Genomic DNA, 22,892 nt, shown 5'->3' with positions numbered 1-22,892 from the left:
CCTGTTAGTAAACTCTATTTCCCCATTAAACTCTGAAGTCTAGAGTACAGAGAGAAATGCATTCCTGACCTGTAATAAAACTGACAATCTTTACCTTCTGTTGGTATCTGTAAGTACATCCTCTTTAATCATGGTCTAATTGAGGCTTTGGTATTAGAAGGGAAGAGGAGACTTTAAGAGCCTGAAGGGACAGTTTATCTTAAAATGCCAAGAAAAATTCCAGGGCTTCCTAGCACGCAGAGCAAAATGAGTTATGTTCACCTGTCAGGAAGGGAAATTCAGTGGTTATGGTAGACTTTGCAGTTCAAGTCATGAAACAGGATCCCAGTGATGAGTATGGCTTAGGACTGATGAATGATTTATGAATGACTTTTGCTTTTTAGCTTCTGGAGGAATCTTCTTTTCAAGAGTTTTCTTATGCTCTGCCCACTACTTTTCTGTAAAGGGAAATTTGCAAGTATGACAAAATACCTTGATTATTAGAACTGAAGGTTTAGGGGAAAAAAACAACCCTAAATACTGTAAAAGTAGGAATTTAATCATGAGAGTTAGGAGGAATGTGCCTGAGGCTTCCAGCCCCCCCCCCCCCCCATCTGCTCATCTCTAAAGGATGTGTACAGTGGAAAACTTACTGCTTTCTCTTATATGCTTTGCATTCTTGTCGTCTTCCCAGCCTGCTCCAGGTCTAACTGATGATAGCAGTAGTGCTTTCTGCTGGATAAATACCACTGTCCAAATCTTGTTCATAGTATGTTTGGCAGTAATTAAGTTCAGAAGGAAAAGTAGGGGAAGGACAAGCTGTACATTGGGAGGTGTCGGGGATTTGAACACAGCAGTGGACAAATGTCTTTTGTTGTTGTGGTAGTAAAACAGTAACTTTTAGTTTGCAGACTCCCAGGTTCTTGTTGATAGCTTTTGCAGGTGGCCATTGCCTTCTTTATACCACAGAAGGTAACTAAACCACGTAAAAGGCCATAAAGTTTTCAGGAAGCATGCATCTTAACTGGAAGAGTTGTAGGAATCTTAAAGAGGGGGAAAGATAGGCGGTGCATGGCTGAATGGTTGAATAAACTTGGCCCAGGAAACTGCCAAGTAATTAAAAGAAGGATCTGTGATCTAGTCTATGGTCAGTGCAGTTGTCCTGGAGATGCATCTGTATACAGAAACGTGAATGAGTCCTTGCAACTGTAAGCAAATCTGAATAATTCCCTGGGTTATTTTGAGACAAGTGATTCCTTGTACCTGCATGTTAGCTACGTGGCATATTTCCCTCTCCCTGACTGGGAGCTGCAATAAGTAATCACACATCTTCTGGTTGTTCTGCAATCACCAAGGTTTGGATTGCAGCTAAGCATTATCCTTGCAAGGCTTAATGTTGAAGGACAGGTATTTCCAACAGCTGCAGCACATTCCTGTTTGAAATGGATTGTGTTTGTGTGTGTAAGAATTTTATTTATGGCTGTTGTCTGAAGTGTTGCATCTTCTGCTCTGTCTTCACAAACATGGCATTTGTGTGTGTTTCAGGGCTGAGGGATGTATTTGTAAGTATGAGAATGACTTCAGTTGGCTTCAGTGGTATGGAAGTATTTGTAAAGGTTTTTCTAAGATTTGAATTTAGAGTAGTAGTTCTGTGCCAAATGGGTGATTCTGCACCCAGAGTGACTCTGTAGTTCAGATTAGGTGGAAAACAGGGTTTTAGCACAGAATAAAAAAGCCCGGGTGAGAATTAATGCGGAATATCTATAATTTGCTCCTTTTGCAACTAGAAAAACCCTAGACAAATTTACTCTTTTGCCATCAGGCAAAGAGAGACTCTCTTTCCTCAGATTCCTCCTTATATTACAAACTCTTTGTAAATATTTTCTTTGGCTTTAAATGCAACATTTAATAGACTTAGTATTTTTTTTTTTTAATACTAATGGACACTTTCTTGTAGCTTAAATGGAACAAGTCATGATGCTGTCTTGTATAGGGATTGCTTGCTTTGTATAGGGAATTTGGCATGAGATATTTTCCTCATTGTGGTTTAATTCTTTCTTTAGTATTGGAATTTATTTTATTTTATTTTGAAGTCAGTGAACATGGAGCAGAATATGTTTTCTTGAAACCCTGCTGGACTTGATGAGCAGTTTTTCTAGTTAATCCTCAAAGCCCTAGTGCCACTTTTCCCCCTGTCTTCATGATTTTGGTCGCAGTTTGGCCCACTGCATAACAAAAACAAACTTGAAGGATATAAATTATATTGGCATGTATGCTCCCTTGAGAGATAATGTACTGCTTCATCCAAGTCCCAGGGTACCCTGACACCCATCTGCCAGGGAACTCCTCATCTGCCTAATGTGGGATTAGATGCTGTATGAAGCAATTGCTGTTTTTTTCCCTTTTAAATACATTTTCTGAATACTAAATATCCCTTCCTACACCCACATAGCTTACCTCTTTCATGTTGTTTTATAATAAGTATTCGTTATTAGCATAATAACTGCTTAAAGTGACATCTTACATTGTATTGTCAAAGATCCATGTATTAATATTTCCATAGTTCTGATGCTATGATACACTGTAGTACTATAATTTTACCACAGATTATTATTTTTATGTCAAAGATCTGCCTATTCCATTTACATACCATACAGTGACACCAAAGCTACTGATAGTGGGCTGTTGTGAAGGTTCTGTAAAGCAATGTGTCAAAAAAAGTATGTAAAAGTGTAGCAGACCTCAGAGTGCTTTGATTGCTTCTTGAATTGCTTGAAAAAGGAGAATGAGGAAATTCATTCATGCAACAGTCCCCTGTTGTGTTTGGATTTGTTTATTTTAAAATTATTTAGGCCTGTCTTATATCCTTTCTTCTAAGCAACGTGAATTGGCTAAGGCCAGCATGCCACTCTTGACTCTATTTTATTGCTTATCAAAAAGCCTTTGTGCAAAGATTAACTGTGTTTGCTCTCTATTTGCTATTATTGCCCCCCCACTGTTCAGTAAGTACCCCAAGCAGTTTTTGATAAGATGACAGAAAGGTTGTCTGGTTTCATTGTTTCTCCTCTAAGAATCTCTTGTATCCTCTGGCGAAATGTTATCTTGTACTTTGTTACAGTAATAGTCCTCAGTGATTCAAAACAGGTATTCTTTTGTCTCCTGCCCTAACAATGTACGTATGGGAGAGCGTTTGTTCTCTTTCACCAGCTCTGCTGCTGCTAACAAAAGCCACGCTGGATCAGAAGAGCAGCTGTCTTTACACCCAGTATCAGTGGATCGCCGCCCTCCTCCTGCATGATGATAAGCGGAGGGGGGGGCTGCAAATGAGCAAAATCATTTCGACTCTTTCCTTGCTCTGTAGGCTATGGACTTCCTTTTCTCTCTGCTGCAAGGCATGTTTCAGTGAGTGGTTAGAGACAGAAACAGTGTGGTACTCAAGCATCTGTGTGCTGTTGTGAGGTGTCCTTCCTGAGGTGCCCCAGTTCTCAGGCAGGGTCTATAAAATAATGTAAAAAATACTCACTTGAGGTGAGGATTTCTTTTGACAATTGCATGCTTATAAGGTGGGTAGAACTGCTAAATTCATACTCTTTGTTTATACATAAAATTTTGAATCTAAGGGACATTCTTCATCAAGCTACTTTCTTTTGCCATTGACAGCATCTTCAAAAAGATCTGACTACATTTCAATATATAATGAAAATGTATCAGTGGATAATGCTGTTTTAGCCCTCTGCCTCTTTTGGGGTATCAGGAAAGGGCGTCTGGGAGAAGGGTTTCTTCTGTGTGTTGGTTTTTTATTTTTTATTTTTTTCTTTTCCTTTTCTGGGAAACTTGTAAGAAAGCATTTTACAGATATAATTTGTGGTTAATTGATGATCTCATCCTGAAGTAACCCCACCTCATGTCGAGTTTTTTTAAAAAATCTCAGAAGATGGGAAGATAAGAGAAGAAAGAAGGAAACAATGTTTTGGAACTCTACACTGGCTATCCCAGAGACTTGGTCTGGGTTGTGTTTGGCATTGACTCAGATCTTCACATCATGTAAAACCATCTCTCACCCTACTTTGGGATTATTCTCTAAAGAGCTATGTGCTCTCCTGGGATGTTCTGTTATCCTAAAGCTCTTCTGTCATGAAAACAATAATGCTAATAGTCATAAAGCCAGAAAGACAGAGTGACTAGGATGGGTTCTCGTTTTGGCTCCCATGATTGCTCTGTATAAAGTGATGCAAGCCCAGTTAGAAATGCTAAAGAAAAATCTGCCTCAGAATAGCTTTCAACCTAATGATTGTGTCTGTCTCAGAAATTAAAGCACTGGGTTGATGTTACTTCCCTACCTAAGAGTTTAAAATAAGGACTCTGTTGTAAGTACTAACACCCCATAAACATGTGATTGCCACTGTAGAAATAACTTGTGAAGAGCGTATTTCAAGGTCTTTTAATGTTTGAGTGGGTGTTGGTTGTTTCACTGAGCCACAGTTATTTGCCAAATAAAATACTACTTGAATTTCTCATGAGCAATATTAAGATCACAGTGAGTACAAAAGACACACAGTAAAACAAATGTCACCATCCTCTAAGCAGACTTTGACCAGCCCTGATTGCAGTCTTTGCTAAAAGAGAAAAAAAGTAGAAATGGTATTTTGGTGCACTGCAGCACCTACACAAGAGTTTGTGTTTCCATCTTCTGATCCACCAGGGATGGCAGGTTCTTATTTAAGGAGTAAACAATTCAAAGAAATGAAACTCTAAATAAAAGAGAGGAACCAGCACATTCTGTAGTTATTGGAATGTATCTAGAACTTGTTCAGTTAAATTGCTTACGGCTTTAGATATTTGGGTATGATTTCCATCTGTATGGTGTTATTAATTTCAAAGGGTCAATGAGAAAGGTCTGTACTTATTTCCATTTGACTAATGAGACTGTTGTGATATTTAGCTGTGCAACAATACTCTGCAAGATAGGAAGAGACTGTGTTCATGAAGATCTGGAGGGACCTTCCAGACAGGCAGTTTCTCTAATATGCCTGTTGGTCCTTTCATTTCTCTGATGAGAACATAATGTGCATTTATGATGAAAATTACATCTTCTGTACATTTTCAGTAACTCTAGCAAACTGCCCTGTTGAGAGTGGCTTGTTCCACAGAATTAAAATGCAAATGAGACCATTTATTTCTAATAGAATAGGTGTTGTGCACCATAATTCTCACAATACCTGGCTGAACTCTTATACAGACACAACTCTTAAATGATTTCTGCAGAAAGTTTGCTGGAACCTCATGGAGGAGGACCATGCATGGCAGTGTTCCTGCTCTGGCTTACTCATTGGTGATCACTAACTCACCTATTAATTTCAAAGAAACAAACAAAGACCTTCATATTTCATTTCCCTGTTCAATAATAAATTCAAAGGGTTAGGCTGTACTAGTGGTAGGTAGGCTTGGACTGTGATACTGATGCTGGTTGTATTTATTAAGATGACATTATGATGTCAGTTTATGCTTTGCCTTTAACATTCAAAGTGGTTGGAAATAGTGGGTTACTCTGGTCTGTTGATGTAAATCTGAGTGGCTTTGGGGAAAACTGCTTCCCTCTTTCTTACCTGTTTGGGTAACCGATTTATTTGTTTGGGATTCTGGACTTGGAATTGATTTTGGTTATGTGCTTTAAGCTCCTGTGAGGCAGTGACAAACATTGCTGATGTCTCAGAAACTCTGTAGATCTGATTATCTGAAGTAATTCTATTATGTGAACTCTCACTTTCCAAATTTTGAATTTTGTTGCCTATTTTAAGACAGCCTCTAACAGCAGCTCTGAAAGGATGCCGAACTGTCCCCAAACTGAAGCTCTGTAAGAATTTGAGGAAGGGGGAAATCCTAGTTTTCTTTTCCACTAAATGTTTCTATGTCCATCTTTATTATACTAGCTAAAATGAGAAGGAGGTAAAAAGGCTCTGCAAACTCTTTCCAGCTAGCTTTGTGAAACACTTTATTTGGTGTGCTGCTTAAGACTGTACCAGAACAAGCTAAAAAGCTGTGGAGATCAGCCAGTCCCAGGTTTACTGAAAAATACAGTGTAATGAGAATTTTTGCTTTAATAATAAATAAGGCTCTTCTCCTTGAGCCACAGACTAATCAAGTGGCGTTTCCAATAGTACTGCTCCTTTGGGCTTCGGATGAGTAGGAGCTTCAGTTAATGTTGAAAGGGTGTGCTGCATCCTCAGATACTTGGCTGCTGTGAAGTACAGAAGTGGCATATATGGCTTTTGGCAGTGTTAATCACCTGTGCTTGGAGGCCATTTGTGCATGGATTAATGAAGCAAGAGACAGTGCAGATTGGATCATGAAAATACTCAGATCTAATTATCCATTTATTAACTCACGCTTTTATTGACTATTACAAGACTTGATTACATATGGACAGCTAGGATTAGAACCTGAGCTTGCTGGGGGACTGCATTTGGGGGTGTGGGGGAGAGGAACAGTGTGGAGCAATGGAGCTAAGTTTTCTTCTTGGGACTGTTGCTTAGAAAAAATGAGTATTGTTGAAAGCTACCTCTGGTGAATCACTGCTGTCTTTCCGGCTCCTGCCCCCTTGGAAGCATCAGAGTTGTCACAGCTAGTTCCCAGCTGGCTCTTGGGTGTGACTCTGGAACACGGTTAGAGAGTTTTTTGCTAATATTTAACACACATTTTTTTCAATAGCTTATTATAGGTAACATTTAATATTTTAATGAAACAAATTTGATTTTAAGAAAAAATGCTATGACAAACTGTAAAACCATACATTTTCAACTGTTCTTTCAGAATTTTTCCTATCTCTTTAGTTCCTAATGATTCTTATGCAAAACTTGAAGGGAAAATAACCCCAGCTAAGTTAATTCACTGTCTTACTCCTTGTAGTTTAGATACATGAGGGGTAGCTTTTTGCCTCCTTCCCTCCCTTCACCCCTCATCCCAGTATTTTACTCACAATCTACTCAGAGTGATTGTGTCTGTGCCCTGCTAGAGTTTAGGCTGAAGGAAGCCTGAGCAGGATGGCAGCAACACTTCTGCAAATGCCTGCTCACACCTGAACATGCTCTTTGCTCTTTGGGAAGGACTAAGATAAAATGGGAAAGCACTGGCCTCTGTCTTGTAAGTTCCCATGCTGCTCCCTGTGAAGCTGAGAGGACTAAGCCCAGCACAGTCTAATGCTGTTTGCTTGGGAACATAGCTGTAATGATTTTCAACAGTTTCAGATGCTGTCTTATGGCAGCAGACAGCTCTTTTCCATCCAGAATACAAGCCCCTTTTTCTTCCTGTCTACTCCTATATAGTCAGCACATCTACCATATGTGCCCCACCTTGCAGGTGTTTTCAATTTTGCACAATCCTTTTACTTGACCTGCTCTATATTCTGAACCTTTTCCCTCCTCTGGTAAATAACTAGTTATATTGCATTTGGAGTAAACCCCTTGTCTCAACACTATCTGTATCTCAGGCTGAAAACCTGAGCTTGCTGCTTTTGAAATAGAGCCTCTAACATGGCTTGCTTAAGGTGAAGATGATTTTCTAGCTTGTTGTTTACATTTTTCCCCCTTTTTTTTTTTGGCTATTTTTTTTTTTTTCATTTGTGTTTGTTTTCTCAGTTTCTCGAGGTGTTGGTGAACTTGAGTCACTTGTAGCTGCGTAAAACATGCTGCATTACAATATGGATAATTTGCAGCATTAAACTTCAGTGGCTGGCTAATAGATATGAAAGGGGTGGAAATCTTTGGAGTGATCTGGGTAATCTCAGCAGACGGCAGCACAGAATCACTTCCAGCAGTCCTTTGCCAGAGCAGTGCTGTGTGTTTTAGATGCAGGATATCTGCAGCCCTACAAATCCTCACAGCGCTGGGCACTGCTGAGTAGCCTGGCCATCATCACGTAAGCCATTCCCCCGGTCCCTCAGCCCTGAACAAGCTAGAAGGTGAGGGTGAATCTTGGTGGTGGCTGCTCAATGTGTCGTTTGCAGAAAGGAAGAGGAAACAGGAAGGCCTGGGACTGGAAGAGGTAATCCCAGCATGAGGGTCACAGCCGACAGTTTAGACAAGGATCTCGATGTTGACCTGGACTTCTGTAATGATCTATTAGAGCTGTGTGAGCCCGTTTTATGCCCATACTGCTGTAAAATAGAAGGATAAAAAGCACACACCAGAAATTCTGTCTTTCCACTGGCAGCATTCTGTCTTTTTCATGGAGGTACATGGCTGCAAAGCAGTGGAAAAATTGACTTTACTACACAACATTACAAATGTCTCCTGTCTCTGCCCAGGTCATAGAAGGGGGGAGAAGGAGATGACTTTAAATTTGGACTTTTTTGTCCCTCAGAAAGCCTAAAAAAATCAATGTTTTTTTCTGTTTATATTTAGCTCAAGAAAACTTCTCACACTCTTCTTGGTTATTTTAAAAACCTTTCTGATTTTCAGTACCAATCAGTAGAGAACCTTGCAGCTATTTTAAATAATTGTTTTATTGTAGTTCCTATGTAGGAACTGAAAGTCAAGTTTCAAGGTGGTTTCTGTCTGAACCTCTGCCTAGCATAAACATGGGTTCATTTGTTAAAACAGGGTTCAGTATATTGAAGAATTCAATTTGTACTCCTTTGCATATCTCTTAATTAATATTTAGCCAAAATTTTCATATTTTGTTACTTGCTATGTGGAGATGTCAGGCAGTGAGTTTCAAGAAGGCAATAATAACTGGATTTGTGCATTTAAAACCTGATGTCTTGGTGGCTTCTACATAGTGATTTGGTAGTATTGAATTTTATATTAGAGACTTCGGTGGTTCTGAACTTCTCTTTCAAAGGTGGGAATCTGCAAGTAGTATCTTCTAGTCCTGTCTTCAGTGAACTTTTGCATGCTGAAGGCACTCGCTTAGATGTTGCTGGGGGTTGAGCTGGGATTGCTGGGCCCTCCTGAGAAGTGGGCTGCTTCTCCTTCCTTATATGAAAAAAGACGTGGTAGAAGAAAAAGTGTGTATTATGATGACTTCAGGAAAAAAATATATAATACCTAAAACAACCTCACTGCCTTTTATATTCCTGAAACCCTAGGCACGAACTAGCAGCAGGATTCAGGCACTCCTTGGATCTCCTCCTGCAGAGGATTAGGTGCTGGCTGGCTGAACCCCTCTGCCCTGGCTTTCCAGTAATGCTCCCGGACATCAGTTTCATGGGTGTCAGAAGCAATCCAAGGGAAACAGTTTGTCCTTGTGGCAGAAAGCATTCTTGAGAGGCTCTTCACTGCATAGGCCCTCACACTTATGTTTTGACAGTATCTCTTCTCACACTGTCATGTTCTCAAAGTCTTTCTTGCTTGAAGACTCTTATGTAAGGAGCATGGAACTGAAATAAATGCTGAGGGCCAAACAGGTCCTGACTTGATCAGCACAGAAACACATTGTCTTGCTTCTCTGAGAATGGCCTTTTTTGCTTCCCTGGCTAGATTATGACATGTCTTCCTCCAATGCGGATACAAGGCTGAGTATGTCCACACCTTTTGTAAGCATACTGTCTGACAGTGCTGGCTGGCAGCAAGAAAAGGCCTTTGGCTTATCATCTTTGATGGTGAAATGTCCTGGATATAGAGGAGCTGAAAGAGGGACTATTTTACAAAGGTACTACTCTGATCCTCTTGGGCCTAGGTGACTGCCCACTGGACTTTCCTTGGGGATGTGGTGAAACGCCATAGTGTAACCCACATGCTTCTGCTTGGAAATCTGAACTTCTAGGCATGAATAACTTACTGGAATTAATCTTCAACTGTTGCCATCCAGTATTCAAATATTAATGTGGCTGATCAGAGTGAGGCAGTGCAACCATGGTGGTCTTTCAAAATAGCGTATCACGCAAGTGACATTTCCTAACATGAGTCAATATTTGTTTTTCTGTAAAAAAGCATTCTAAAATTTTACTTCAAATTGCCAGGCTAAATGGCTTGTGCTGGCCCAACCCCTGCACAGAAAACAGTGCATCTGTGCTGAACAGCAAATACCAAGAATGAGCATTTGGAAGGGGAAGGAGTAGTAATGGAAATGCAAGAAGATCCCCTGGAGGTGATGAAACTTCTGAGACGCTGCAAGTTTAGCAAGAACTGTCCTTTCCTTTGTCAACCATTCAACACATGTAGCACTGGGAAAGAAACAGCACCAGGATCTGAATGAAGTGATCCTTCCAGGGAACAAATGACCTGGTAGTCCTCAGAGTGGCAGGTGAGACAGGCCATATGCCAGATTTATTGCATGCTTTGAACTGGAAAGTTTTGTGTAAGTTCATGATGGCACAGATCAAGATTTTTTCAGCCTTTTTACTGAAAGGCAAGTGTCACCTCGAGTTAAATAATCTTGGATCTGTTTATTTTTTTGTGTTGCCATAGAGGAAGCTTGTGCTGTAGGAGATTATGGCTTCTCTTCCAGATCACCTCCTGGGTTGCATAGGGAGCTGGGGAAAATATTTTTCTCTCATGGGGCTCTGTTTTTCCCATCTGTAGTGATGCTTAGAGATTTTATTTAACAAAGTTTCTCTGAGTAACTAACAGAAAGTGGCATGCAAAACTTGAAATCAATACGCTTTAAATAAATTAATTAAAAAATCCCAGAACAATACTGTCTTTGCTTGTTCATGAAGCTACTAAGATCAGATTTTACCATAGTGCAAAAGTTATCCTCTTGTATGTTATCAGGACTAAAATATTCTTTGAGGAGAGGGAGGCTGTACTCTTCAATATGGCCATAACTATTTCTCAAGCATGGAAAATATACCTTTTCTCATCTCCTCCACAGTATAAGGTCTTTATGCAATAAGTTGCATATTTCAAAACACAATTTCCTAACTCTCATTAAGCTTCAAGAGACAGAGGTGTGTAGATAAGTACAGGCTGAGGCATCACAAGAACGGATTCAGCTGTAGGTAAGAGAAACAAGCCTTTTAAAATAAAACTCCATGAACAGAAGAGGGAATATGAGAGGCGCAGGGGAAGAAGTTGCTCCCTGCCAACTCACTTTTTGCAAATCCCAAATTAATGTTAGGGTGTGAAATACGCACCTCTGTGAGTTGTTGAGAGAAATCCTGTCCACCACATCAAGCAGGGCCACAAGTGGAATAACTGGTGGTCACCAAGTATCTTTCCCACAGGCTGGCACGAAGCAGCACCAATCCACTTAATGATTCACTTCAGAGATATTTGACAGAAATCTCAATTTTTGGCTCAGCTACAAAAATTACTCTGATCAAGGGTCTTCCTCTGGTCTGTCTCTGCTTGGACTTTGGTATTTTCTACCATTAGGTTTGTTCCCACTGAACCTCAGGCGTGGATTCCTTTCCAAAGGTTCTTCAGACAATTGGTACCCTTGGACATAGTCTCAGCATTTCTTCTGCATCCAAAATCATGAGAGCTGAGACTCACACCCACATTGCCACACCTCATTGTCATGTTTTTTTAGCCAGATTTCAGTGCCAGATTTGTGAATGATCTCAGCTTCCATGACTTTCATCTATTGTAATTTCAGCCTCTCCAGGCCAGTCATTAAGGGTTTAGGAAGAGAAATTTCTCTACCTACATACTTTTTTCCCCCTCTATTTCTCCCTAAATGTTGCAAGCCTGACATTTTTGTCCCTGCTGTGTTTGGTTCTGAAAACTTTCTCTTCCATGTTCACTGGAGAAAATGGGGTGTTGGCTGGGAAGACACTGGTGGAGGAAGAGGGTATCCATGCTTTTATACAGAATGGCATTCAGCACACTGGAATTGCAGTTTCAGGGAAAGTCCTGCTCAGCCCCAGCATGGAGCAAACCTGCTGGCTTGGGAGCCTTGAGGGAATGGCTGAAATTGCCTAAGCAGCTTATCGGCTAAAGCAGCTAAAAATTGAATATATCTTTATTGACTGTTTTTTAACTGGTGATTTTCTTTTCCATTCTGTTTGAGGACTTACACCTTGTTCAAATTCAGGCAGGTTTTTGTTTAGGCACATTCCTGACACAAACAGTAAATTTTTGATGTGTCATACTTATTGTCAGACCCAAAGCAGGGCCACAGTGGTGAGTCTTTACTGGAAAAGAGCTTTCCTCATCCACACATTTCCCTGTAACCTCTTTCTCAAAACTGTCTACAATACTATGTCTGGAGACCTTTTCCTCCCCCCCAAAATCAGGCTGCAGTACATATTTAATACATTTACAACCCCAGTTTCCCACTCAAGGGGGTCAAACTTTTGCAGATTTATTGGTGATTGAAAATGAAATCTTATGTGGGGAAGTACCAAGTAACCTTGGTAACAAGCAGAGCTGTACCCCACAGCACTCCAAGCTGACACCCCCCACCTCCCTCTTGTGCCTTTTCTTGCTGTTTTATTTAGCTCAAGGTTTCTTATGATTGAGCCAGTTCCTGTTCTCAGCTGAAGTCAGTGACAAACTTCTTGCTGGCTTTGGGGCTGGAGTGTTCATTGCTTGATAAAATGGGAACACACTCAAGGGATCAGTCCAAGGGTCACAGAGCCCAGCTGGCGGAGGCCACCGCAGGATATTGTGCTGCTGAAAAATACAGAGCAGAGTCGGGTGTACTGCTCTGTTTTGTTTTAACTTCATAAGCATCAGTTCATTTTAAATAGTCTGCTTTTTTTCCCTTTTTTCTTTTTTTTTTAACACTGAAAAGAGTGCCATTGCTGGAGGTGTTGTAAGGAAGAAGATAAGTTGTTTGATGCTGCACATGACACAAAGCTTGGGGTAATGAAGGAATGGGTATGTTTCAGGTCAGCATGAGTTCAGGCAATGAGGTCTAAATAGCTACTGGAATGGCACAATTTTTCATTGTGTGAGAGAGAAGATTTTGGTTGCTAGACCCATTTATCTATGATCTATGTGCCTTCTGAAATCACAGGGCTTTATTTACCATAACAGAAGTTTAGATATAAACTTAAATATATTTTTAAACATAGTGGGAATTTGGTAGCATACTATGATAACTTTATCTTAAAGTGTGAAGGTGTGGAAACACTGGAAACCAAGGTAAAGTATCGGAGACTAAAGCAATGCTTTATGTGTAAATATGTAAATCTTTTCTGTGGCTATTTCCTTGTGGAGTTGAAGTGATATAGAACCATATGGCATTCTTTCCATGAGACAAGACTTTTTTGAAGCTAGTGTGAGTTATCCTGCATTTGCCATAAGCCAGAGAAGAACATACATGCAACTGGTTAATGTGAATCAACAGAAGTGCAGCAACTATATGTAAGACTAAGCCCTTACTAAAGTCACATGCCACATCACTGGCTACTGGCCATGGGCTGAAATGGAGAATTTTGATGAATACAGTCAAAGACTACAATTCATTGAATATACAAAAATGTGGTGAGTCGGGGTACTTCAAGATACAGACTAGGTGAGCCTTTTGGCATATTTAATTATTGATGTAAGTTTACCTTTGCAAAGAAAAAGGGGGAAAGTATATTTATAGAGCTAGACTCTAGGCTTCTTTTTTTGATGATGGTTTGTGCCATGTAATGTCATCATAAGGTAAAATTGAAGCCCTTTCAATATCACATTGATTAGCAGAGGAATGAAAGATAGAGTTGGTGGGGGCTGTTATTGATTAACATAGCAGAGTAAAGGAGAGTTTAAACATACAGAATAGTTAACAGAAGAAAATATGCTTATATAAACAGTGATGAAAGAGGTGCAGTGCAGGGCAGAAGGTAGGAGTTAAAGTTGTGTTGATGCAGAGATAGCTGATGATGAAGAAATGCTGGAGAAGAATGCCATTGACATTCCTGAGTGGTTCTCAGGTTTGGTCTTGTTTTTAAAATGTGCTTTCAAAATAGGCTTTTAGCAATGCCACAGGATTATTTTATTGCTGTCATTTGTATGCACTATTCAGCTGCAGCTTTCCATATGTGCTAGAACAGTGAGCTGGGACTGGGGCTGGCACATGGGAGGTTCCTGCAGCATTCAGAAGGTGAGGAGACAAGAGGATTGAATGACTACTATGGCTGAGAAGAAGGAAAATGTATCAGTACCTTTAGGAAGTATTTCATCTGGGGGAAAAATTTTTCCTATGGATAGGTATCTGCCTGGCTTGAGGCTGGAAGAGGGGACAGGGCATGCTGATATAGAACTGCAGGTGTTTCTTTGAGAAATTTCTGGAAAGTTTAGGTGGTATGCCAGGTTTATTTAGAAAAAAAGACATGAGTAATGTGGGAGGAGCCCTGCAACACAAAAAATTTTTCCTAAAGTCATAATTTTGATTACTGAGAGCCTGTCCTGAAATCCTATTAGGAGTAATATTTCGTATTGGATAAGGAAATGTGTCAAAATTTTTTTGGGGGAGAAAAGATATTCTTACACTAATGTAAAGGTAAATCAGTAAAAATACACGACATAGCAGAATTTCTAAGTTAAATCAATAACTCTACACACTAAAGTAGTGCTTTGTAAGCTAAAACTGCTCCACACATCATACTAATCCATTGAGAGTGTTGAGAGTTTAGGAGATTGGTTATACTGTCTGCAATATCAGTAAAATACAGTATTAGGTTACATATGCCTGCTAGGGCAGGCGTCAGTAAATAAGTATATGATATTAAAAATTTGATACTTCTAAGTCATTCTTTGATAGCAGAATATGTGTATCGGCATGTTGCATTTACCTTTCTGGTATGTGAGACGAGTGAAAAAGCAGTCCTTTTGTAGAGTTAACAGGCAGCTTTAAGCATTTACTGGTGTGTGGATGAAACTGAAGATTAGTGCTGTAATAGGAACAGGAGTTGGAGGGCTGACATTAGTTTTCAGAGGTCTCTGGGGTGCCTTACCTTCAGCTAGAGAGGCTACATTTGCCATTAATTTTTAAATGGTGAATGAGCTGGGCTGAATCCACTCCTTGCTCCCTGCTGCACTGGGTCTTAAGGAAGCAATATGTGCTGCAGGAGGTGCGTCCTGGCCAGAATGGCAGGGGCTGACTGCTCTGTTCCCACAGTGTTTATGTCCTTGAAAAAGATAGACTGGAGTTTCACTGGTTACCTTGGGGAAATCTAGAGGGTCTGTGTAATGAATAAGTGCATCCTTTAATTGCAGTGTTGACCAGTCTCTGGAGTAGTCTCCTCTGAGGAGGAAGTACCAGCTGCTTCTGTGCTTTAAGGCTGCAATGAGCAGAACTCTGATGGAGAAGGCAGAATCAGAATAATACCAGTATCTATTTCCTTCAAATGTTATTTTTTTCAACTCTTTGTTGCTTAGGAGTAATCACATACTGCTTGTGGCGCAGGAAAGGGCCATGCAGGACCTGAGCAGACACCTTTCCGTCCACAGCACTGCTCTGTGAGCACCACCAGCCACTTCAGATCTGCTGTGTGCCAGGGGCCGGTACTTCCTATGGTGGAGATCCTATTCCTAAAGAAGTTACATGTTGTAGCACAGCATTCACTTCGTGTGTTGTCCTAGCACTCCTGGAGTTGTGCTTAGCTGAGCTTGGATTGCTGTCTAAAAGTTACAGTTCTTTTGGGTTTGTACTTCACTATACCCGTTGTGCTTTGCTTGCTGATTCAGGGCAGCCAGCTTTATCCAAATCATTGGAATTAAAATTCTCACACTGTGTTTTTGTTCTTAAAGTGTATGCATGCAGTAAGAATTGCTTCTTTTATTATTCTCAATGGTACTCACCAGCTCAAGTCCCTGAAGGGTTATTGGCATTATATTTGAGCCAATTATTTTTATTTAGAAAATTATACTTATTCATCCAATGTAATATTAAGTTACCAGGCTTGATGTTTTTCTCTTCCTCTAGCCTATATTTGCTGAGCTAGAACTGGGAACATATGCATCACATTCCTTTTTACTTGGTGGGCCTCAGAGTCTAAATTGGGACTTCTGAACTGCTCTTGAACACTGGGAAACCATATGTGGCATTGTGTTGTTTGAACGACATTCAAAACCAGAGGGTTTGTGTGAGCATGGAACATGCATCATTGTTCAACTTATGCATGTGTACAAGAAGGCTGAGAATGGGAGACAAGAGCTACAGCTTTTCCAAAATACAAAAGAACAGGAAAAAATGTCTTTCCAGAGGGACTATATGGGAAAAAATCTCCAAAGCCCATGTCTCCTGCTACATACCTTGGCTTAATGGTCCTGGAAGCAACGGGGCACTTGCAGCACATAACTGGGTCTGGAACTGGCCCTCCTGTTAGCAGTTTTATGTGATTCAAGAAAGCACAGTGAGAAAAGCTCTCTTCATTCCCCACAGATGGGGTAACTCCTGTGGTTGAGAAAGAGTTGTTCCAGGGTATAGGTAATATATGCTGTCATTTCAAGGAGTTAAAAGCTTGGTGTGTGAAGGATAAGGGTTACTTTAAAGAAGGGTTGGACAGTACATTTTGGACAGATTTTTGAGCTTCAGAATGTTTGTGCTTCTGTTATAATTGCATAAACAAATTTTCTAAGTTTTGTTTGTTTTGTTATTTATACATCTTCAAAAACTTTCAATGAAATCAATTAATTATTAATAATTTCAGTTTAGGAAATAAAAGTGAGGGGAAACAGGCCAACTTTTAGAGAAGGAATGGTAAGGCCAGTGAAGTCATGCTATTGAGTCCTAAAAGAGGTGGAAAATGAGGAAAAAAATAGCCTCCTGATGATACCAGATCAGGTAGATACAGACAGGATAGCTGAGGTGAGGATGTGCTATGGGACTGCAAAACAAACTCACCATAGAGAGTGACTGAAGGATAACTTGCCAGTTGAAATTCAATGTTGATGAACATAGAAGAGCGTAGAGGAAGATAAACAATTCTGAATTGAAATACACAGTGATGGAATCCAAATTATCATTTGGAAAGAGACCTTGGTTTATAATAGTTGTGTAAAAATGTTTGCTGAATGTACAGTAGGAATGAGAAAAAGAAAAAAACCTGGATACTGGGACTGATTGGTAAAGAAATTGTGAACAAAAAGAAAAATCTTTATGCTACAGCATAAATGCACAGCACACATCAATATTGCATCCTTGCTCCATCATTTTAGAAAGGATGCAGAGGAAGGGGAGATAACACAGGAAATACTGATAAAAACATAGAGTGACTCCCATATGGAAAACAGCACTTGGGTAGGAAGAAACAAAGGTCTATGAACTCTCATGTGGCATGGAGAAAGCAAATAGAAAATTCACTCTCCCATGCCACGAGAGCTAAGCAGCCTCAAGAGAATGGTTAGGTGACATTTTTAAAGCTAGCAAAAAGGACTTCCTGTAGCTCTGAAATTGTCCTGGGATATTATAGATGCCAAGAGTTCCCTTGCCGACAGGGATGTTTGGACATACCCCTTAAAGAAAACTCTCCCAAAGGCTGTTGTACACAAAAATACAGTTCTGGTTCAGGGAATCATCTCACCAGAGATTGCTGGGATAGCTGGGAGCTGGAGTGTCCCAGAGGGTGGGACAGTGGGACTGGAGAAGGGGCTGAAGCTGTTTGCAGTTGCCTGAGGAGGAAAAAGTGAAAGTCGTGAGTGTGACAGGATGCTTGACTTCCTCAGTTTCTGAGCCTATCCCATCTGTCTCTTCCCATGCCATTACACCCACCCTGTGCCAGTGTATTGTTTAAATACATGGCAAACAAGCTCCTACCCTTAAAAAGCAATTTGAGCTTTTGTGAAGGGATTTCAGTGAGTTTTCTTGAAGAAGAGAAAGGCAGAAGGATTTTAAAAAAGAGAAGTCTGAGATGGACAAAACCAGGTTCTGGGTGAAGTCCTAATTTACAAAGCTATTTTACTAATTTTGAAGGGTCTTTTTGTCTTAATAGCTTTATACATATTACATTAGTGTGTCACCCACATGTGAATAACAGCGATGTTGATGTCTGACAATAATCTCCAAACTGTGAACACTTTTCTATCCAGGCACTTACTGTAGCTTTTCAGAGACTGAAATGCAGCTGACCTGAATAAAACCTGTCTACTGAAACACCTGATTTTCTTTCTTTGAGGGTATTGTAATGTGTGCAGTGTATGTGCTAAATACGTTGCTTTCTAGTTGGCTCTCCACGTAATGTTGGATTGCAACAGGCTGCTCTCTGTCACACCTGATGACTAAACCTGTCTCACCCACGCCATGAGAAAGTACTGGTGCATTGAGCCTTCTTAGAATCAAGCTTTAGGTTGTCCTCAGATTTCAAATCTCCTGTGCACTTTTTTTAATATCTCCTCTAACTCAAGAGATACAAGCACAAATGGATTCCAGGCAACAATTAATCAGATAAGTATTTATTTATTTAACTCAACCTATAGAATTATGCTGGCAATAGTTTGTTGTTTTTTTGGTTTTTTTTTTTTTGAGTTAGACTTTTATTGAGCAAAAGACTATAGTTTAAACACTTTTCTCTCTTTTTCAGGCATCTGCACTGAAACATTCTGGATTTCATTAAACATGGTAAGAAACTCCTAGTTAATTGCACAAAAAACAATCAGTTAAGAGCTGTCTGCTTTGTTTACCTCCTGATATGTTCAAAGTGGAAATATGGCTGAGGAAACTAGATGCATTTGATTCATGTTGTGCACTTTAAAACAGGATGGAGACACAACTAAAGCAAACATACATTTCAACTGTGTGGTAAGCGTTTACTAGCACAATACTAAGAAGTGGGTCAGAATTGGATGTAAGCTGGGAATGAGGGTTCATCAGAAATTGCAGAATGTCTGTCTGCATGATGGAGGGAAATTTTTTCAAACAATCAAAAATAAGCTCCTTTTAAAAGGCCCTAGGCAAGCCTACAGTGGCATACTTGATGCTGTAAATGTTGTCTAGGAGATCCATGGTTACCAGAGTATGGGCAGGTAGCAATGAAAAGCCAGGTGATTGGGGAGGATGCTGTGCTGTGAGGGGAAAATCTTGTATTATAAATGTTGCTTAAATATGAAGTACTTCAACCTAATTGAGAGGAAGGCTTTAGTCTTGCTGGCATAGCTGTGTCAGGTAAGGATTTATTATAGTTTTGTAATCATTGCTATGCTAGCAAAAGCCCTAGAATGTATGAATTTAGACCAGGGGAAAAAAGTTTTTTTTCTTGGACAACTCAATTTGCTCATGGAAATGTTTTTAAACTATACCTGCAGATGGCCTTTTTGTAAGTGTAAATTGTCTATGTTTGTATAACCATATCGACACACCATTACAAGAGTCTACAAGGACTTGTTGAAAAGAAATCATCCATATGAAGCTAAAGACAACAAATAATCCTTAATATAAATTGACTAGTTCATATAACTGGACATGCTATATAAAAGGGAAATCCAGTGACATCCCAATATTTTTTTTATTTTTGATTGGGTTTGGGGATTTTTTAGCCATTCCTCTCAACATGTGGTCATTTTTCCTAAAGTTCAAACTAAGCAAAATTCAAGACAGTATCATGCAGATGTTTTTATCTCATTGGGCATTTATTGTCTCTGAGGGTCTGGTGGGGCTTGAGCCAGGAAGTCCCAGAAAACCTTGCTTGTGGACCGTGAGAAGTACTGCTTTCTTGGGCAGCGCTGAGGGAGTCTCTCTTTGAAGACTCCCTCCCACATATGTATACTGGGCTTGAAGCCAAGCCTCTCTTCTGTAAAGAAACCTTGCTAAAATTTCTCATTTCATGCCCCTTTATGGAGAGAGAGGGAGTGTGAGGGGGAGAGAGAAGGAGGTACGTGCCAAGAGTATTGAGAGAGCAGAGCTGAGTAGACTCTTCATTTTGTGTGTTTGGGGACAGCGGGGCAGCAAGGAAGAAGGCTTTATATTAATTAGTACCATATTTGCCATCCCTCCCTCCCACATTAAAAGTGATAAGTTGTCCTCCTTCTCCTTTCCAAACCACATCTGTGTTTTTTTTGGACAACGGTTTTTGTTTGAGTCCTTTGAACTAGCAGAGACACTTGAAATAAATGCACTTATAAATGTGCCTCCTGCCAGCCTCTGTCTAGTCTGCATATGGATACTTAAAAGAGTTGAAGGATATGTCTTATGTATCTTAGAAAAATGCGATGTTCACAGTGGTGGCACCTGAAATGGCTTTATTCTTGCCTCCCTCTTAGAGCACAGTGGAATTGCTAGTGTATTATTTGATAAACAATCACCAATTAGTTGTTCCAATCCTCACTAATTCAGCAACTGCTCTCCAGGGCCTCCAGGCAGCTTGTATGCCAGTTCATGTGCTCGCCCCAGGTAGCTCTGAACTGAAGGAGTTTCCTTAATTGCTTTTGCTGTTATGTCTGTTTTAAAGGTTTTACTGCTCCTGTTGATGAGCTGGGTGGTGTATTACAAATGCATGTTTGCTGTCTTACCTTTCCCCAGTGTGCTATTAACAGCACAAGTGACATAAACCATAATGCTGGTGGGTAAAAACACCCACTTTGTGCACCAAATAGAGGGTGATCTTGCTGACTGGAGGCTGACAGGTGTGATGCTACTTCCTCCATCTTTTATAGGTTTGGGTACTGCTGGGTGTCTCCATGGACAGCCCTGTTGCCCCTACAGTATGCCTAGATCACAGATAAATCAGATATCAGTCATCTGCTGATCACAGAATGGTGCAGGACCAGGAGATGAATTAGTCACCCTTGATCTTAAAGATTCTTGCAAATTCTAATGAGCTACAAGCTGTGGATGGGAGAAGTATCTCTTTGTTAACACTTGTTCCTTATTGTTTTGTCTTACAGGTGCCTGTCACTGATTACAAAATCTGCTGCAGAAGCAACTTCTAGATGTGGTGGAAGACCTATGGTTGTGGATCCTTTGCACATATAAATGTTATTGTGTGTGTCTGTTTGACCATGGTAGGACATTTAATGTATCATAGCGACAAGTTTTGTATCTCCAGTTTCAGTGCTCCTCTCATCTTAGATCCTTCCTTTCAAACATATTTTCCCATGTTTCAGCCTTTAAAAAAAGAAGAAAAAAACCCCCAAACCTTGAAAAATTGTAACACACTATGAAAAGTATACACTATTGTCATCCTCTGGGGAAAAGGGGAACTTTACTGTGTCTGCTGTTATTGTAAGTTTATTGTGGTGTATAGCATGCTAAGTAACTGCTCAGTCAAATGCCAGTGTGAATTCAGAAATCCTCAGTAGAGGAAATAAATAAATATTTTTGTTTTCTCTAAAAGCTTCCCTGTAAAATTTTTCTGAAGATTTTCTTCATGAGACAACACATAAAAAGCATTTGAGTGCCCTTTCACTTCTCATCCTGATGGCAGGCTTGTTGGGACTTTTGGCCAAGTGCTCTGAAGCTATTGTAAGCCTCCACAGAAATGAAGCCCATGTTATTAACCTGGGATGTGCCTCATCTGTGATGAGCAGGAGGCTTGAGTAATAGATGTTTATGTTTGAAGTGACACTTACCCCTTTATCAGTACCTTGAAAGAAACTGCAGGCAACTGATGTGAAACGCTGCTCACAATATCTGGGCAGAAAGTTGGGCGAAGATGTTCCTCTGAAGTTGTTCAGCTAGACCCCTTCCCTTCCCTTCCCTTCCCTTCCCTTCCCTTCCCTTCCCTTCCCTTCCCTTCCCTTCCCTTCCCTTCCCTTCCCTTCCCTTCCCTTCCCTTCCCTTCCCTTCCCTTCCCTTCCCTTCCCTTCCCTTCCCTTCCCTTCCCTTCCCTTCCCTTCCCTTCCCTTCCTTCCCTTCCCTTCCCTTCCCTTCCCTTCCCTTCCCTTCCCTTCCCTTCCCTTCCCTTCCCTTCCCTTCCCTTCCCTTCCCTTCCCTTCCCTTCCCTTCCCTTCCCTTCCCTTCCCTTCCCTTCCCTTCCCTTCCCTTCCCTTCCCTTCCCTTCCCTTCCCTTCCCTTCCCTTCCCTTCCCTTCCCTTCCCTTCCCTTCCCTTCCCTTCCCTTCCCTTCCCTTCCCTTCCCTTCCCTTCCCTTCCCTTCCATCTTTTTTTCCACATAACACTGTCTATACTTCAGCTTTTTCATTCTGATTTGTACAAATTTTTTTTAAGTCCTAATTTTTAAACATACTTGTTTTTTTTCAATTCTCCAAATGGGTTCTTTTGCCTCCACTTACATAATCCTCCAGCCTTGTGGTAAAGATTGTAGAGAAAAGCTGATACCACAGCATAGTATTTGCAGCATAGTGCACCTGTAACCAGACTAAATAGGAAGGCATTATTCACAAGGAGGTGAGGTTATATTTGCTGCTGCTAAGCTCTTAGCTGTTCAGTTTTAACACTGGATGCCTGGTTTTCTTTTTCTGGAGTGCCTGTTTACTCTTGTATATTTTTATAGAATGAAAGGGTGGTGGGGAGAATGAGGGTGTTATGTGCAGTAAAGTTATAAATAACATTAGCTTTCAGGTTATTTGCATTATATCTACTTGCCTGAATGCGTAAAGTTAAACACAAATGTCTGATAAAGAAACCAAAAAAAGGGCAGAACAATGTCATGGATAAGAGGTCTAAAGGCAATGCCACAGAATGTGTTTATTGGGGAGTATTTCCTACCTAGCTAATAAGCCAGACAGAAAATTGCTTACTCCTCCCACAGCTTCAAAGAGATCAAACAGAATATTAAAGCCTTAAAGATGCTGATGTAAGGAAGAAGGAGGGTTACTCATCACCCACCACACTAAAGTGACAGGCAAATGGGGAGCATGCTGGGAACAGAGCTATATTCCCAACCCAGAGACAGTGATCCTGGGGTGGATGACATGATGAAATGCAGCTGTCATGGAGCAGGGGAAGCACACACATAGGGGTTTTTGTTGTCTTTTTGCCCTGTGTGCTGTGGACTTGGGGGAAAATAGACAAGAAGTGCCCACTTTTGGGCTGCATTTCACTCACTGTGGTGGCATTTCATTCAATAATGAGTCATTGATAATGTTGCAGACTCCTAAACAAGAAAGTGTGGGACAGGGATCCAAGGGAGAGTGGCTGCCG

At 40.5% G+C, this 22,892-nt stretch overlaps 1 protein-coding gene and 1 long non-coding RNA gene across 2 annotated transcripts in view; both read left to right on the top strand.

The window, feature by feature from the left end:
* RBMS3 (RNA binding motif single stranded interacting protein 3) overlaps positions 1-22,892 on the top strand; it is a 708,653-nt gene that overhangs the window by 22,928 nt on the left and 662,833 nt on the right. The gene's annotated exons all lie outside the window — the stretch shown is intronic.
* On the top strand, positions 9,379-21,076 carry LOC106628010 (uncharacterized). Its single transcript, XR_001331195.2, has 3 exons — positions 9,379-10,221; positions 18,377-18,414; positions 20,676-21,076. It is a non-coding gene; the product is annotated as an uncharacterized LOC106628010 (long non-coding RNA).

Source organism: Pseudopodoces humilis, chromosome 1, assembly GCF_049639895.1.
Source record: "Pseudopodoces humilis isolate 2021_Gansu_Grassland_sample_001 chromosome 1, ASM4963989v1, whole genome shotgun sequence".
Classification (NCBI taxonomy): Eukaryota; Metazoa; Chordata; class Aves; order Passeriformes; family Paridae; genus Pseudopodoces; species Pseudopodoces humilis.
The sequence above is the reverse complement of the archived record's forward strand: the minus strand, read 5'-3'. Positions and strand labels throughout refer to the sequence as shown.